This window comes from Mirounga angustirostris, unplaced genomic scaffold (genome assembly GCF_029215605.1).
Source record: "Mirounga angustirostris isolate CCGP_5_RB_7025 unplaced genomic scaffold, mMirAng1.0.hap1 SCAF_10, whole genome shotgun sequence".
Lineage (NCBI taxonomy): Eukaryota > Metazoa > Chordata > Mammalia > Carnivora > Phocidae > Mirounga > Mirounga angustirostris.
Window position 1 is genome coordinate 5,377,164 of NW_026991718.1, and position 18,576 is coordinate 5,395,739.

General features: G+C 40.8%; 1 protein-coding gene across 3 annotated transcripts in view; it reads left to right on the forward strand.

Annotated features, from left to right (window-relative positions):
• MBOAT2 (membrane bound O-acyltransferase domain containing 2) overlaps positions 1-18,576 on the forward strand; it is a 124,021-nt gene that overhangs the window by 19,696 nt on the left and 85,749 nt on the right. Inside the window, exon 1 of one of the 3 annotated variants that reach the window (XM_054509589.2) lies at positions 12,499-12,583. The exons of the other annotated variants lie outside the window; for them this stretch is intronic. The gene's annotated coding sequence lies outside the window, so the exon portion shown is untranslated. Of the gene's footprint in view, positions 1-12,498; positions 12,584-18,576 lie in introns of those variants that run through there. 3 annotated transcript variants of the gene reach the window in all.

Here is an 18,576-nt window from a genome sequence, read left to right on the forward strand (position 1 = left end):
ACCTGAGAAAAATGGCATAGTGAAAGTCTATGGGTATTGGAGTCAGGAAAAGAGGTATCTGCTTTGAATTATTTTTAAGCCAAAGAGGAGATAGAAAAAAGTAAACACCAAGAAAGGAAGGTGGACCAATAAATATATATTTAAGATCTTTAACAATCGTAGTTAAAACAGTTTCTGTTTCACTGAAGAACCAGGTAAGCAAAAACAACACAGACCTGGAATATTTCATTTTGTCTAGGTTTTACTGTGTTTCTTTTCTTCTCGTGAATGGTTAGTGGTAACGAAGTTAGGCTCCGCTGCAGACTGATGAATAATTTGCAGACGTTAATATTAGAATGTGTTTTCTAATTAAAAAGTAAAGACGAAGTAGGAGAAATTAACACTGAAAAAATACAGTGAAGTCTTTTTTGGATATATCTCATTAATGTGAACAGTCAGTAAATACTGTAGGGGATCGTGTATATATGTTGATAAAATTTAAGAAGACAGTTAAGTTCTGGTCAATGGCAGATAACATTACCAGACAGTCGTTAGTTCTCCCATCTGTCTTCTCTGTTAGGCATCCTTGACTCGGAGCTCCTTGCTGTCCTCAGCATTGCTTCTGTTTTCGCAGTCTCTGCGGCCCATCAACGTTGTCACACATTGTTCTGACTGAGCCTGGTGACAAGACGCAAGATGTAATGAGGCTGGCGCTCCCTTCCAGGGTGGAGAACTTTACCTGTTCTAACTCCGGCAGAAGCAGTCCACCTCCGTCTTCACCCTGGAGCTTCCCTGGTCTTTTCCAGTCACAATTGCACACTAAAACATCATCTGGCGAACACTTAAGACAGGGTCTCAAAATCAGGTGTGGTGTCAAGATCCCGATGGCCACAGGGAGGGATAACAGCCCAGGGATCGTCCTGCTTTACCAGGCGAGGGAGGTTTCACCTAGCCACAGGACGGCACAAGATCAGGATGGCCACAGGACCTAGAACCTTCCTGGCAGTTTAAGTCTCATGGTTCAGAATTAGCCTTTGTATATTGGAAAATGTTGATTTTTTTTCATCATTCTTTCCCCAAACTGTTATAAATCAGTCATATGCACATTGTGGGCAGAGTGGACCGAGTGTGATCTTTGGTTTTGGCCTCAGCTTGAATCTGGCTCCCCTGCTCTCTGACTTTGGCACATTTGAATTTTCTGAGCTTCCATTTCCTCGTTTTAAAAATGGGGATAACTATTTTCCGGGTTACGGAGAGCATTATTCAGGTACTGGAGGCTACCAGACACCTTAGTACGTTGTAGCTGCTCAACCCAATGGCAGCGATTACTGATCATCCTTTCAGAATATGGGCAAATTGTGTGAGAGAGTGCCCACTCTGTGCTGGGCGCATGCTCGTTCCTTCTCAGATCTCGCATTCACTCCCTTGCTCCTCCCAGCAGCGCCACAAAGCTCGCTCTTGTTGGGATAGACAGCATTGGTGCAGCTGTCCCCGTGCCTCCAGGCCCTTCCAGCTGCTAGCCTTGGGGCTCTAGAGCTTGGATCTGATGATGTTTGCACTGGGTTGTTCTCACTGCAGTGTGCACATGGACACATAAGTGCTTTCAACAGGTGGTTACTTTTTTTTTTTTTTTTAAGATTTATTTATTCCAGAGACAGAGACAGTACATGAGCAGGGGGGAGGGGCAGAGGGAGAAGGAGAGAAGCTGACTCCCTGCTGAGTGCAGAGCCTGATGCAAGGCTCAATCCCTGATCCCTGAGATCATGATCTGAACTGAAATCAAGAATTGGATGCTCAGCCGACACAGCCACTGAGGCGCCCCAGGTGGTTACTTCTAAAATGAGTGAAGGTATATGATGGAAATGATTTTGTGTGGATTTGCCAGCTAGAAAGCAGTAAAATCTCACTTTTTTAGAATTATGTATGTTTTGAAAATTACTTCTTCTAGGACACAGAATGGAACCCTTAAAAACTGGCAATTTTCATTGGCAGCTAAACAGAAAATTCCTTTGTTTTGTGGGTTGGGGAGTGTAAGATTTTAATGGGCATTATTTCTCTTTTGGGAGAAAAAAAACTTCCAAAGACTTAGTTTTAGGCAGAGAAACAATCAATTTAAATTTAAAATTAAAAATGTTTTTTCTTAATAGCTTTCTGTCCTTTAAATTTGCTAATTTAAAATTTTCTTTATATAAAATTTTTGTTATTAAAATTAATAATATTGCCCATTGTAGAAATTTGGAAAGTATATTGCTAACTTAAATTTTGAATTCCAAATCCATAGGAATAACATCTACACTTTGAGAATTTATTTTTCTCTCCTTTGGATAATTGTGTTCTGGAGCCTTGTACTTTCCATCTCCAATCTGGATTGATAGCTGTTATCAGCCTACTGCAACATTGTCATTCTGCAGCTTCTTCTGACTGCATAAATGAGCCAAATTCATTATTTCTTTAATCCTGTGCCATCTTTCTTGCTTTAGACTTTTATTTTGCCGAAGCGCATCTCCAACTGACTTCCTAGGAAAAGAGCACATGGAAAGTCAGCTTTCCAAGTCTTTATGTATTTGAAAGTATCTTCATAGAATTTTAGGTTGAAAATAACTTTCCCTTATAACTCGTAAGGCATTGTGTTGTTATTTTACACATACGGTATTGATGATGAGAAGTCTGATGCTACTCTGATTCTCTTAACTGTGTAGTTGACCTGATTTTTTCCCTTGAAGATTCACAGGATTTTCTGTTTTACTTGATGTTCTTAAATTTCACATTATCTCATGTGGATTCTTGGTAAGTTCTTTCAGTTTGATGACTCATGTTCTTTAATTCTGGGAAATCCTCTGGAACGGTTTCTTAGTAACTTCTTCCTTCTCTTTTTGTTGTTTTCTTTCTAGAATTCTTATTTGTTAAATGGTGACATCTTGGATGAATTAAGTCTATATATTCTCTCTTGCTATTCATGTCTTTTGGAGACTTCCTTTAACTTTGTATTTCAACCTGTGGTAAATTTTACTTTCCAAAAATGGTCACAGTACTGTTTCCAGTACTTGTCACTTCTTATCAAGGATGGAGCTTATTTCCTTTCCCCTTAATCCCGGACAGGTTTGTGACTGCTCCAGCTAACAGAATATAGTGGAAGTGATGCCAGGTGATTTCCAGGGTTAGGTCATTAAAAGGCCACAGCTTCCACCAGTATGTGTGGCTCTGTTTCTGTCTCTGTTTCTCTCTTTCTCAGAGTGCTTGTCCTTGGAACCCAGTCACCATGTTGTGAGGAAGCCCAAGGCTCACAGAGAGGCCAGGTATAGGTGTTTCAACCGCCAGCCCCAGCAAAGGTCTCAGACGGCAGGCACCAACAATCTGACATGCGAGTGAGTGAGTCTCTAGATAATTTCAGTCCTTGCCTGATGCCAGAGCAGGGATGAGCTCTCCCTGTCCAGCTATGCTCAAATTGCAGCTTCGAGAGCAAAAGAAATGTTATTTGTTTTAAGCTACCAAGTTCAGGGGTAATTTTTATGTTATCAGATTTCTCATTTCATCCATCATGTGTTTTTTAAAATGTTTATTAAAGTATAACTTACATACAGTGAAATGCACAGAAGTGTATAGTTTGTCTGTTTTGACAAATGCATATGCACCTATGTAACCCATATCCCAGATAACTAACCCTCATGAAAGTGAACTTGGTAAACCCGAGTGCTAGGTGACGAGTTGAAAGAGATTAGCAGACCCCAGTTCCCTGCCAGCCCCTGGCAACCACTATTTTACTGTTTCTAGGAGCTTGGCTTTTTTTTTTTTTTTAATTGAACAAATAAATGATACTATGCAGTAAAAAAAAAAAAAGTTTACCAGGAATTTGGCAATGGTCTAAATAGGATAGGAAGCCATTTGAGTTTTTTTTCCTTAAACTTATTTTTGGACAGTTTTAAATTTACGGAGAGTTGTGAAGATAGTACAGAAATTTCCCATATAACCCACATCTACTTTTTCCTGTTGTTAATATATTAGTATGACCCTTTATCACAGCTAGTGAACCGATATTGGTACATTGTTAACTAAGTTCCATGCTTAATTTGATTTCCTGAGTTTTTACTTAAGGTCTGTATTACCTTAGGCTGCCATAACAAAATACCATAGATGGAGTGGCTTAAACAACAGACATTTATTTCTCAGGGTTCTGGAGGCTGAAGTCTGAGTTCAGAGTGCCAGCATGTAGGGTTCTGGTATGGCCTCTCTCCTGGCTCATAGACGGCTGCTTTTTTGCTTTGTGTTCACATGGCCTTTCCTTGGTGCGTGCATGTTTGGGGAGGGGAGGGGTGCATGGTGGGAAATGAAAGAGAGAGCTCTCTGCTCTTGCTTCTGATCAGGGCACTAATCCCCTGAAGAGGGCCCCACCCTCATGACCTCATCTAAACCTCATTAACTCCAAAGGCTCCGTCTCCAAATCCCATCACATTGGGGCTTAAAGCTTCAATGTATTAATTTGGGGGGGATACAAATAATGCAGATATTCAGTTCGTAACAAGGTCCTTTTGTGATCCAGGATCCTATGTAGAATTTTCCATGTTACATTTAGTTGTCGTGTTTCCTTAAAACCCCCTAGACTGGGACAATTTCCCAGACTTCCCGTGGTGTGGATGACCTGACAGCTTTGAGGAGTGTTGGTCATTTTGTAGCGTGCCCCTTAAGTGGGATTTGTCACATGTTTTTCTCATGATTAGTCTGGGCTTGTGGATGTTTGGAAGACCACAGAGGTGCAGTGTTGTTTTCATCACTTCACATCAAGTGTGTGTACTTTCAGCTTGACTTATCACTGTTGGTATAATTTTGATCACTGGGCTGAGGCCCTCCTTGTCCGGGTTCTCCATTGAATTCTCTTTTTTACCCCCACTTTCCACATTATACTCACTGGAAGAAGTCATTCTGAACAGCTCACACATGGGGGCCTCCCGGGGGTGGGGTGCAGTGTGCTGGGGGGCAGAGCCCATGGTGTTCGGGGTGGGGCAAGTTGTGCTGGGGGGCGGGGCCGGTGGTGCTTGCTGATGGATCTGAGGTGTGTTGGAGAGAGAAGAGTGGGATGATACCTGCTCCTAGGTTTTTGGCCTAAGCACCTGGGCAAATGATGGAGGAGGGAAGAGAGTGGCTTTGGAGCGTGGCAAGGGATAGGTATGAAGGATTTTCCTTTGGCTGTGTTGATTTGGAGTTGCCTGCTAGATTTTGAAGTAGAAATGTTGAGTAGACCATTGACTGTGAGACTGGTGTTCAGGATAGGGGAGGGCTTGGGATTCAGTTAAAGAATTCCATTGTGCTTTCAGACTAAGAATTTGACTTGCCTGTGGTAATTTGATTAGAATGATGAGAAAAAATAAAATCAAACAAACACATCCTTTCTGAGAGCGTTGTGAGTAAAAAGAAAACAGGTGATCTTTCAGTCAGCATCAATGGCTCTCTGTGTCTGACTTCAGGTCCCAGCTAATACAGCCAGTTGAGCAGTGGAAAACTCAGAATTTGATGTGGATGTAATAAGCTATCAGGAAAAGACATTGGAAATTTTAGTTGTTTCCCGGAGGAACTGTGTACGTATGTTTTGGGCCCTCAAAGACAGCCAGTGTCCCAGTGTATTACATTTTCTTCCTTAGAGGGATGCTATTCAGGAGTGGGAGGGCTCTGAGCTAGCTGCATTTTCACGTAGCTGCCAGTCTTCATTTTCTTGACACGGAATTCTTCCCCAGGGGAGCCTCTCCCTGCATTCCTGCCCCTTCTCCACTCTGAATCTTCAGTGGCCAAGGAGGGCAGCTGGCTTTCCTGTCTTGAGTCCTCTCCTGGTGATGGTGAATATAGGGAGGCTGAAGGATTTATACTGTTTGGTGCCATAATAGGAATTTTAAGAGACATTTGGCAGTCACGTGTTAAAACCACATGACCATGTGACCAGTGCCACAAATGATGTCAAGTTTAAGTTGCTCTACAGGAGTCGGTAGGTTATTACTTAGAAAACAAAGTTAATAATATTGGGGGATTTACAGTTCTCTCCTTTTCCCTTCCATCCCCCAAAGTTTTTTCCTTATTTTTAGAGCTTTTTGTCTGAGTACGTCCTCCCTTTCCTGGGGATTTGATTTTAAAAATTAGATTTGCAGGGGATTAGGAATGATCACCATGTTATTAGAGGATGATGAAATCATCACCCATACTTAGAAGTTCAGGGAGACCTTTTCAAGCTCCCTGGGTGCCCCTCTCTGAACTCATTCAAGAAAGGAGTAACTTCCAGAATTTGGGATTTATCATTTCCTTTTAGTGGTATTAGCCATAAACGTGTGTACCTTTAAACAGCATGGTATTTAGTTTTGCTCAGTTTTGACTTTTGACCTTTATTTAAATGATTTATACCATATGTTTTCTTCTGAGTCTAGCTTTTTATTTTATTTATTTTTGAGATTTTATTTATTTGAGAGAGAGAGAGAGCGAACAAGGGAGGAGCAGAGGGAGAGAGATAAGCAGACTCTGCGAGCCCAACAAGGGGTTGGATCTCACGACCCTGAGATCATGATCTGAGCTGAAATCAAGAGTGGGACGCTTAACGGACTGAGCCACCCGGGCGCCCTGAGTCTTGCTTTTTAAATCAATATTATGTTTGCCAGATACATTTCTTCTGGTAGGTTAGCTGCGGTTGTTCATTCCCACTTCTGTGGAGTGTGAATATGCTATAACTTATTTGTGTTCTCTCCCAACCAAGGCCATTTGGGTGGTTTCCAGGTTTTTACTATTTATAAATAAGGCTGTAGTGAAGTTCTTGTTCATGTCTCCTTGTCACATATGTGAGAATTTCTCTAAGGTTTATCTACCTCGGGTAGAATTAATGGTCATGGAGAATGTATCTTCAACTTTATTAAATAATGCCAAACTATTTTCCAAAGTGGTGATACCAATATACACTCCCACCAACAGTGTATTAAAATTCTCTTGTTCCACATCCTCATCAGCACCTAGCACCTAGTTACCAGGTTGAAACACTTTGGCCATTCTTTTGGGTATAAAAAGGTATTTTGTGATTTTAATTTTCATTTTTCCTGAACACAATAAGGTTAGTATTTTTTCATATAGCTCCTGGCCGTTTGTATTTCTCTTCTGTGAAATGCTCATTCTTTTGCCTTTTTAAAAATTGGGTAGTTTGTCTTTTTCCTAACGGTTTTAGAGGTTCTCTCTCTGTTTTGGATTTGAATTCTTTATCTATTATATGTGTTGTAAAATGTATTCTTCCAGTTTGTAGTATGATTTTTCATTTTCTTTTTGATGTCTCATTTGATGAAGTTCTTGATTCCTTCTTTTTTAAAAATTTATTATTTTTTTAGAGAGGTGGGGAGGGGCAGAGGGAGAGGGAGAGAGAGGATCTTAAGCAGACTCCACGCCCAGCACAGAGCCTGACACGGGGTTTGATCTCATGACCCTGAGATCCTGACCTGAGCCCAAACCAAGAGGACAGTTATCTGACTGGGCCACACAGGTACCCCTTGATTATTTATTTCTTTTTTTTTTTTTTTTTTTTTTTTTTAAAGATTTTATTTATTATTTATTTGAGAGAGAGAGCATGAGAAGGGGGAAGGGTCAGAGGGAGAAGCAGACCCCCCGCCAAGCAGGGAGCCCGATGCGGGACTCGATCCCGGGACCCCAGGATCATGACCTGAGCCGAAGGCAGTTGCTTAACCAACTGAGCCACCCAGGCGCCCCTTTATTTCTTAAAATAACTTAAAAATCTGTGATAACATATAGCATATGTAAGTGTATAAAATGTGCCACTTTAACTATTTTTAACTGTATGGTTTAGTAGTGTTAAGTCTGTTCACATTGTTGTACAGCAGATCCCCAGAACGTATTATCTTGAGAAATGGGACCTGTATACCCGTTAAACAACAGCTCTCCATCTCTCCCTCCCCCAGCCCTTGATAACTACTCTTCTACTTTCCGTTCCTATGAATTTTACTATTCCAGATTTACCTCATCTAAGGGGAGCTCCCCTCGTGGGGTGTGAGCCCGCTCTGCCTCAGTCCAGCTGGCCAGGCAGGCAGACTGTGTCGGGTGAAGGAAGCAAAGTCTGTATAATGTCTGTTTTCCTTTGTCGATTTCATAATCCATGAATGTAGACAGAGGTTATTCTTATTTCCCTATTAAGAAACTACGACATGACCTATTAAGAAACTACGACATGAAGAGGTTATAAATGCCAAAGGTTACTTGGTTACTTGGCTGGAGCAAGGATTTGTATTTATAGTTTGTTAGGTAGTAATGTGCTGCTTACTTTAGATGCACAGTTGTCTGCCCGCTGTGATATGGTAGGTGACATTCATATGAGACACATTCCCATTTCTGTACAATGTGTCACATGTACTTCCCAGCAAACCAGTTGCGGCTCTGCTGTTGTTTTCTTAGAAATGTGAGGGCAAGAGTAATGTTTTGGGGATAAACTTTATTAAAGTAAATTGTTCACAAACTTGACTATTTTAACTTCCATTAGTAATAAATTACTAGTGACACACCTCGAAACCCAGCAGCTTTTCTATGATTCATAATTGCTGCCTTCGACTACTTAATTATGTTGACTTTCTTTATCAGCTGTATGGAGCTACTTAACATTCACCTCGGAGTTGGTGTAAATATTTGATAAATTGGGATGTACAGATGGTCTTCCGGCTGTGGTTTTCTTCCTAGCCTGAGAGCGGAAACTCTTGTTAGGAGTTTGGTAGTGGAGTCAGCGTCTCAAACTGCGTGGAGTCTTGCCTGCTCTGCATCCCCTACATAAGAGGATAGATGACGATCTCTTGTGATCAACTCACCGACTGTCACCACGTAATTTGGAAGTCAAGTATTTGTCGTGATTATATCAAAGAATTACTTTTTAGCTCATGCTTAATATTAAAATGACATCAAGCAATAGGAAGAAGAGATTATACATAAATTTGGAATAATATGGTGATCTGAAAATGATGAAACCAAATACGAGTTTGCAAGTATTTAACAACACATGTTTGTTATGTGCGGTCATGTGCCAAGAATAGGTGCTAAGGGATACTACTGAACCCTTATACTAATACTACTACTGTATCCTCTGAGAAAATCCCTGTTCTCATGAAATGTACGTTCTAGGGATTATTTTTAAGGATTTACTATAGGATAATTTATAGCGTATGACATCAAGAGACATAATGATCACTTGTGATTTTTTTTTGGATAGTGATGTCTGAAACCTTTAAAAGTTCTAAAAAAAGTAAGTGAAAATCAAAAATGCTTACATTGGCTCATTTGGATAATGTATAAGTGCTTAATGGCTAAATATTCCAAGGACACTATCTCAGAGCTCAAGCTAATCATTAAAAGTTAATACTTTTTATATTGACATGATCCTTATTGAAAAGTATACTGTTTTTAGTGGGAGGTAGTATAATTTCAAAATCAAATCAACATATGTGTAAGGTGATACTGTACTGAAGTGAAATCTGATGCTAATGAGGCAGCCCAGGAAAACAGTGAGTTTTTTTGCATAATTCAAAGCCTTGTAAATTTAAAAGGAGTATTGAAATTGACTTTGGATTTTAGGGTGGGTGATTGTTACCCAACAGTAGGTAGGTCCCTGGATACAAATGCTTTCAAGGTAAATTAGGAAAGGATCACTATTCTTATTTGGGCTAATGCTTCTGATAGCAGGAATGAATGGCAATTTAAATTGATAAATAAATTTTATTAGCAAATATAATAAGCAAATTTATTTGAGGGGGGGCAGAGGGAGAGTGAGAAGTAGACTCCCCGCTCAGCATAGGGCCCTGATGAGGTGGTCCAGGTGGGGCTCAACCCCAGCACCCTGAGATCATGACCTGAGCCCAAGTCAGACGCTCAACCGACTGGTGCCCCTTGAGTTTAGATGTGAATGGTGAAGTATCTGTGTTTTCTGCATTCTAGGTGTGGGGTTGGGGGACCTTGGCCTTGAGGTGGAAATGAGTTTGGTGTGTTGGGAGGTCAGTATGGCTTAAAGGCCGTCAGTGAGAAATAGTGGTAGATGAGGCTAGGGAGGGAGCCTGGTTCTTTGAGGGCAGAGTAAAGACTAGTTTATTTTAATGATGATGGGCAGTCTACTAGCTTATTTTGAAGCTGGGGACTGATGTGATCACGTGACTGGCTGCTGTTTGGTGGTTGACGTGTAGAGGCAAGAGAGGGAATGGGGGACCTTGTAGGTATCCGGGGGAGAGGCATGGGCGGCAGGGGAGATGGGGACCAAAGGCATGACTGGTACAACTTGGAGAGAGAACTGAAAGGAGTCAGGAGTGGATTCGATGTGGAAGGGAAGAAATTAGTAATAGTAAAGCATTGATTTGCACTTCAACTGATTTGGTCGAGCAGCTGAATTTGTGATTCGGTTGAGCTGCTGAATTTGTGATGGTGCATTTACTGAGATGTGTAAATTTGGGTGAGATGTTGGTCGTGGGGGATCAAGAGTTCCCTTTTGGGCCACTGTAAGTTTTAGATATTATTAGACATCAGGCGAGATGGTTTAGTGGGCGGTTGGATAAATGAGTCTGAAGCCTAGTGGAGAGGTCGAGACTAAGATTACAAAGTCAGGTGTCAGTGAACAGAGGAGAACTCCCCAAGAGAGGGTAGAGTCTTCAGTCTACTTTAAACTGAGGAAGTGGGACTGGGTGGCCTTTAAGCTCACTTCTTTCTGAAGACCAGGTATTTATTGAGTCACAGAGACTCTCTGTGAGAAACTTAAGACGTTTCGCTAAAATGGGTCTTTTTAAACCATGAGAGTGATGAACAGGGAGGAAATACAAGCCAGTAGGTGTTTCCTATCTATATTTGTTCCCAAACTGCTGTCTGTCGCTAGTCCACAAGTGTGATATGTAACAAATGACATATCCTTCTAAAAGTCAAGGTGATCACACATGCTGTGATGTTCTCACAGAAACCCCCACGATGGTCAATGTGAATTGCTTTTTATTTAAAAAATTTTAAACCACTTAAAAAAAAAAGATTTTATTTATTTATTTGAGAGAGAGTGAGAGAGCATGCACATGCCAGGGGAAGGGCAGAGGGAGAGGGAGAGAGAATCTCAAGCAGACTCCATGCTGAGCGGGAGCCCGACATGGGGCTCGATCCCAGGACCCTGAGATCATGACCTGAGCCAAAAATCAAGAGTTGGACGCTCAACCAACTGCGCCTGAGGCGCCCCTTAAACAGCTGTTTTGAGGTATAATGGACACAAGATAAACTGTACATATTTAAAGTGTAAGGTTGGATGTTTTGACGAATGTATCCATCCATCACATGTCACCGCAATGATAGTGCACATATTCATCACCTCCGAGGCTTCCTTGTGCCCCTTAGTAACACCTACCTCTTGCTTCTCGCTGCCCTGCATCCCCAAACAACCACTGATCTGTTTTAGTCATTATAGAATAGTTTGCATTTTTTCAGAAATGTATATAAATAGAATTGTACTATAATCCTTTTTTTTTTTTTTTTACTTTTCTCAATTATTTTGAGATTTATCCATGTCATTGTGTGTGTCTTCATAGTTCCTTTTTATTGCTAAGGAATATCCTATTGTATGGATACAGTATGATTTGTTTATCCAGTCATTGTCAGTTTAGATTCATCTTTTTCCCTTTGCAAGTCTTCTGATTTGCTAGTATTATTTGTGACCATGGAAGAGACAAATACTGAGGTGTATACACACACACGCACCAAACCCTTTTAATAAAAGTGGGGGGAGTAGTTCCTTGTTCTTATATTTATTCCCCTTTAGCTTGTTCATGGATGAGCAACTTGTTAGTCATATGTCAGAGTAAGTTTGACAAGTGTTGTGGATGTTAGGCAGACTAACCCTTTCTTTGTGTCTGTGCTCATGTGATATTTTGGGATGTGTGTGTGTTGAGTTTATTTATTTTATTTTATTTTATTTTATTTTATTTATTTATTTATTTATTTATTTATTTGAGAGAGAGAATGAGAGAGAGCACATGAGAGGGGGGAGGGTCAGAGGGAGAAGCAGGCTCCCCGCTGAGCAGGGAGCCCGATGCGGAACTCGATCCAGGGACTCCAGGATCATGACCTGAGCCTAAGGCAGTTGCTTAACCAACTGAGCCACCCAGGCGCCCGAGTTTATTTATTTTTATCTGGATTAAATTTGTTTCTGCAGATTGCCTTTACTTGAGCTTCATAATTTAGCAGCTGTGGATGCAGTTAATCTAGCACCTTTTAATTTCATAGGCAAGTATAAATACATTCCTCTTAATTAGTTCCTAGGAGTTTACATAGACGGTTAAGAGTGAAATTAAAGGAGGTAAACTCTCCTTAATCTGGAAGGTAGAAGATAGGTGCTTCTAACTTCTGTGAGGTCTTGATGCAGTCACTTGCTTTCTGCTTCTGTTTACTGCTTTTTGGCTTCTGTGGATGATCTGAGAATATGCTTCAGGATCTGTCAGTTAGTAAACCCCTGGGAGTCTGGCTGTTTTTAATGATGTTGCATTCACCGTGGAGTAGGAGGTTAAGGGAGGTCTGGCTCCTGCCTTGCAGTTCCCTGTGCCATTGTCTGGGAAGGAAGAGGAGAGAATATCATGTCTAGGTATGCGCCTGTCCTGGGAGAGCAGGGTTCTTTGCTGGCTATGTGTTTTGTTGATGTGGGAGTTGCCATATAGTTGAGGCAGTCGCCGTATAATTCAGGTGCTAGGATATAGTCCCGCGAGGCATGCCACATAAGTCCCTCTTCTTTGTGTTCGCCTGGGGCCAGCCCTCAGCCTACCATCCTGCTCAGCAGCCATCCCTGTTGTCCATTTGCGTGTCTTCCTACTGCCCGTAGATTTTGTGAGCGCAGGAAGTACCATGTCTGTGTTGCTCATTGTACCTAAACAGTAAGTGTTTGTTGAATGGTGACTAGAATTCATCTTTATGCTTCTATTTTTTTTTAAATTTCTGATTGTGAAGTTTTTAATTGTAGCAATTAATATGAAGAGCATTAAGCCTCTCACAAAGATGGAAGATAAATATGAGCTGTTATGTTCTTAATAGTCTGCTCTCCTTCGTTTTAAGCAAATTCAGAGGCATGACTTCTCCCCCCCCTACTTTTTCTTTCAGTAAATTAGAAGCATGCATGGAGCCAGACCCTCCATTCAGGGGTGGACGGGAATACATAGATGAACAGAATTTGTTCTCAAGCCTTGAGAAGCTCACAGTCTAAAGGAAAGTCATACTAATAGGCCAGTAAGTGACCAGTGCTGTGATAGGAGTGCTTTAAAAAGTGCTTTGGAAGCCCCCAAAATATGAGTTAGTGTTCTGTAGTTTCTAGTTGAGGGGTTGGGTGGAAGCGATCCCATTAACTAGGTTGGGGCCCCAAAAGGGAAGGGGCAGGTTTGGTAGAATGAGGAGATAGAAGAGGATACAGTAAAGAATTCAGTTTACGTGTCCAATTTGAGTTTTGTGAAGAATGTTATTCTTATTGGATAATCTGTAGATTTTATGGTGGTTTATAAAAACCAGTTTTCCAAAGTTTTGGTTTGAATTTATTTTTACTAATTAGGGGCAGGTGGTAGTTCTTGAATTAAGAGTTTTGTGTTACCTCACCAAAGTTGGTTCTGACAGTAGTGGAGTTCAGTTTACTTTATGCTTGTTGAAAGAGTTGTTCATCTATGGCAGTGACCTAATCATGTTCGAAATGCTCATATCCTTTAAGACCTGGCTGCCATGACTTGACATTTAGTGGGATGAAACTAGCAATGCAGAGGCAGTGTAGGGAGATGAGATAATTGTGATCCTAAATCTTGGTGCTCAGTTTTTTTTGTTTGGAAATTTGAAACAAGCATGTATCATTTCTTTAAAAAAGATTTATTTATTTGAGAGAGAGAGAGAGCGCGTGCATGAGCAGGAGGGGCAGAGGGAGAGAGAATTTCAAGCGGACTCTGCACTGAGCAGAGAGCCAGATGTGGGGTTCGATTTCACGACCCTGAGATCATGACCTGAGCTGAAACCAAGAGTCGGACGCTCAATGGACCGTGCCACCCAGGCCCCCCACAAGCATGTATCACTTTAAAAAAATTTAATTATTTGGGGGTAGATAATAAATGACCGTGGTACAAAATAAAAAAGTAGACAGGGATATATGATAAAGTCTCTCTTTACCCCTATCCCCTACCCTGAAGGGCAACCACTGTTACCATTTACTGGGGTATATCCTTCCAGCGATATCCCCAAGGGCATGTCTGTGACCTTGTGGAAACCGAGGGATAGCATGCTTCCAGGATCCGTTAACTCAGCAGCTTAATGATGTTATCAAGACCTGCTGCTTTGTTCTTTTTCTTCTGTTTCCCTATTTATTTCTCTTAGGCAGTGCCTCATCTAACTCTCAGGCACCTTTCCCATTCCGTGGGTCTCACGTAAATTGCAAAGTCCATGGGCAAAACCTGCGTATCTGTGTTGTATCCATTTTTACATGTGGGGGAGACTGTGCTGACAGTCCTTGGCTTCATTTCTCACAGACCAGAATCGCAGCACACGTCCACGTCCTGAATTAGTTGTTGGCAGTGACTGTCTGAGACCAGTCACTCTTCACCCCCTGGCACTAGGGAAGGCTCTAGCTTTTCTCGAGGCAAGCGGCTGCCTGGTAACTGAACCAAATCAACATTATCTTGGCAAGGGGAAAGGTCCTCTGTTCTAGGAAATCTAGATCATTTCATGGTAGTGCTTAGGGATTGCCTCATTCTTTTTGATGGCTGTTTAGCATTTCATTGACTTAACGTGCCATACTTTAACTAGTTTCTGTCTTTTCCAATTTTTCCTGTTATAGAATGCTGAGGCGCATATACACAATATTAAATGCATCGTCTCCCACAGTGCCAAATTGTTGTCCATCAGCATTCTGTTAGTACATACTGCCAGTGTTCTAGAGTTCTGTTTCCTTATACACTTGACAATACCGAGTGCTTTTGAAGTTCATTTTATTCAGATAGGTGAAATGTTACTTTATTCTAATTTCCATTTCTCTTATTATAGAGTTTGGGCATTTTTTTTCATGTGAATGAGAACTGACCATGCATATATCTGCCTGTTTTTCTATTATTTTATTACTTTTTTTGGAGATTTTAAAGTAATCTCTACACCCAACGTGGGGCTTGAACTTATAACCCCAAGATCAAGAGTTGCAGGCTCCACAGACTGAGCCAGCCAGGCACCCCTGTTACCTTTTTTATTATTGATTTGTAGGAGCTTTATATATATTGAGGAAAGTAGCCTTTTATGGTATAATTTCCAAGTATTCCTTTCAGGTTTATTGTTTATCTTTTTACTTTGCTTACAGTGTTTGGCAACTAGGGAATTTTTTATATTTATGGTAATGGAATTGCCTCTAATTTTTTTTTATTGGTTTTGCCCCAGAACATTTTAAAATGTTACTTTTGTCATATTCTACATGCCCATGATGTGTTTGAATCTATCTCTGGACTTCCAGTTCTGTTTTACTGTTCTTTCTCTTCATCTAGTCCTCATTCTAGTTTTTAAATTTGCTTTACCTTCTGATAGGGGAAGCCTCCTCTTGTTATAAATTTCCTGGCTGTTTCACTTGTTTATATTTCTGTATTTTAAGATCAACTTTTTTTTTCTAAAAAGCCTATTGACTTTTTATTGTTCTGGACTTAAATGTAATGATTGATGTAGGGAGCAATGAACATTTTTTATGACACTGGAGTCTTCCTATCCAAGAATAGCTGCCCTTTCTAGTCAAGTAGTTTTTGGATCTCTTCCCGTATCTAGCATTTTAAAATTTGCTTCACGTAGATACTGTCCATTTCTTTTTAAGATTACTTTTAGTTACACGAACCATGAGAGACGATGGACTCTGAAAAACAAACTGAGGGTTCTAGAGGGGAGGGGGGTGGGGGATGGGTTAGCCTGGTGACGGGTATTAAAGAGGGCACGTTCTGCATGGAGCACTGGGTGTTATGCACAAACAATCATGAAACACTACATCTAAAACTAATGATGTAATGTATGGGGATTAACATAACAATAAAAAATTTTTAAAAAAGATTACTTTTAGTTACTTAATATTTCTGGTTGCTGTTGTAGCTGGGTTTTTTTCCGTCCATTAGAGTTTCTAGCTGGTTGTTATTTGTCTGTATGAAGATGTTTTCTAAGCTGAAGTTAAGAGATACTAAACAAGTTAACAGCAGTTGGACTCCAGAGCCTGTTATGCTGCTTCATTCTGTTTTGCCTTATCATCTTCCTATCCTTGTTCTGTTTTGGTTCTGATGCTCTGCTTAGGTTTTCAGAACACTCAAAGAATTAAAACCAACCATACTACAAACAGGAATTATATTTGGTGTATTCAGAGGGACAGTTAAACCTCAAGCAGAAAGCTTTTGTTGGACAGTTTTTTATTGTTCATGATCCCTCATTCATTAGAAAATTTTAGGTATTTTAATTAGTGAGTGTGATGCTTTGCTTCTTAGTCTATATTGAACTGTTCCCTCCTTTTAATCTATTTGTATAGTCGTGATATATTCTGTTAAGTGACATTGGACCTGGTATTCACTTGCTACACCAAAAGCTATCAAGTTTTGTTTTTACGTTTTCCGATAGACTAATTCAGTTAAAAGTTTGGAAAACTGGGTTTATGGAACAGTTTTTCAGTCTGAGAACAATAATTTGTGAGGAGGAATGGTATTTAATACTTAGGACTTAAAAGATTATTAGCTAAATTTTATAAAGAAAAATAAGAGTCTGTTAAAGTTTGTTTTGAGATGTTGTATATGTCAGAACTGTTGAGATATTATATAATTCTTGACTTTAATTTGAATATTTAAAAGCCATTAGTGTTGAGAGTGCGTAGAAAGCTCTAATTCCCCACTCCCTGAGAATGGCAGCATTTGCAAGGAGGATTGAACTCTCAACCTGTTCTTCAAAGAAAATGCTGGACTAAGCTAAACTTTGTTTCTTCAGTCTTTTTTCCCCACTTATATTTCTTTAGAACTTTTTATTTGGAATTCTTTTTAGTGACTTTAACTTTTCTGGTGGGCGTCAGAACAAGTGATAAAATCCTAAGCAGTATTTTGTCTTCTAAAATTTAGTTGACAAAGCGTCATGCTGTGACTTTAAGAAAGCTGTATATTGGTGTTGTAGGATTCAGGAATTGTTATATCAAAAGCAGAGAAATACCTGGTTTTCTTTATTTGAGTAGTGTATTGGACAAAGTTGGTAAAAAGTCTGGAATGCTATTCTCCAAATAGCATTTGTTGCGTTTCTGTGGCTTACTGTGGAAAGGAGTTTGTGCATCTTCAAAGGGGTTATCCTTGTGGAAAGCTAATTAGGCTTATTTTGTGTCTTTCTAAAAGACACAAAATAGGCCACTTTCTTAAAAAAAAAAGTTTGTTTACTGTGTACCAGATTCTCTGCCCCATCTGGAGAGTGTAGAGGAGCACATACGATAGACAAGCCACGGAGTGTGTGTAGGTGCTGGGGGACCACAGAGGGACACTTGACTTGACCTGGATAGGGACAGGCCAGCAGAAGCAAGGGGGACTTCTCAGAGGAAGAGTTCAGGTCTCTGTCAGGAAGAACTTTTGAAAATTTAGTGATTTCCAACAATGGAACAAATTGGCTTGCGAAGTAGTGAGCGTCCTGTCTCTGGAAGTCAGAAGATGGATGACCAACTATATCCAGGCAGTTTCTGAGGGAAACACTCTATAGATTGGGGGCTGGACTGGCTGGTCTTTTAGGACACTTCTAATTTTAAGATTTTTATGGGTTTCAACATTCATAATAAGTGTAAGGTGTAGATACACATGTAACAATTTAATACTCTCAGTTTCATGCCTTGCCTTCCTAATTTAATTGCGTATGGAGAATGACATTTTGAATTTCTTCCTTGGGGCAGACTCATGACTACTTGGAGAGATAGAGCTATAGTTTTTCATTTTCCCTTTTTAATTGTGAAATGTAACACCCGTGTAGGAAAGTATGAAACAGCAGAAGTGCGGCGGAGGCCACCGAGCTCTTCGGCGGGAGTCAGCGTTCTGCCTGTCCTGGCTCGCAGCCCGAGCGCAGGGCCCAGGCGGCCTTGCAGGGTGGGGGGCTCTGTTAGCGGCTCTGCCCACAGCGATCCGTGTCCCATTTTCAGGCTGGGGCTCTTTAGGGACAGGTGTGCCTTTCCCATGCTCTCATGTTTCCCTTCTTGTGGCTGGATGAAGCAATGATGGGGTTCTGGATGATGGCACCCCAGAATGGAGGGAGCAGGGACCCCTGAATCAGCCGCCAAGGGAGGCTGCCCCCTGGCCGGGGAATATCCGCTTCAGGCTGTAACATGAACCCCAGTTTTGTTGGGGCCATTACCTATTTTTGGGTGTCTGTTTATTACAGCACCTAATGTTACCATAGCTAATGCATAAAGTTTAACAATTAAAAAGTCAGTATCTCTGTAACCACCCGGGGAAAGAAATAGAATATTACCCCCCTGGATGTTCCTCATTGTAATCTGATCCCTTCCTCCGCAGTTACCACTTCAGTGATAATCATTTCATGCTCTTCTTTATAGCTTTACTGCTCAGGTAGGCATCCCCCAACAGTGTGGGT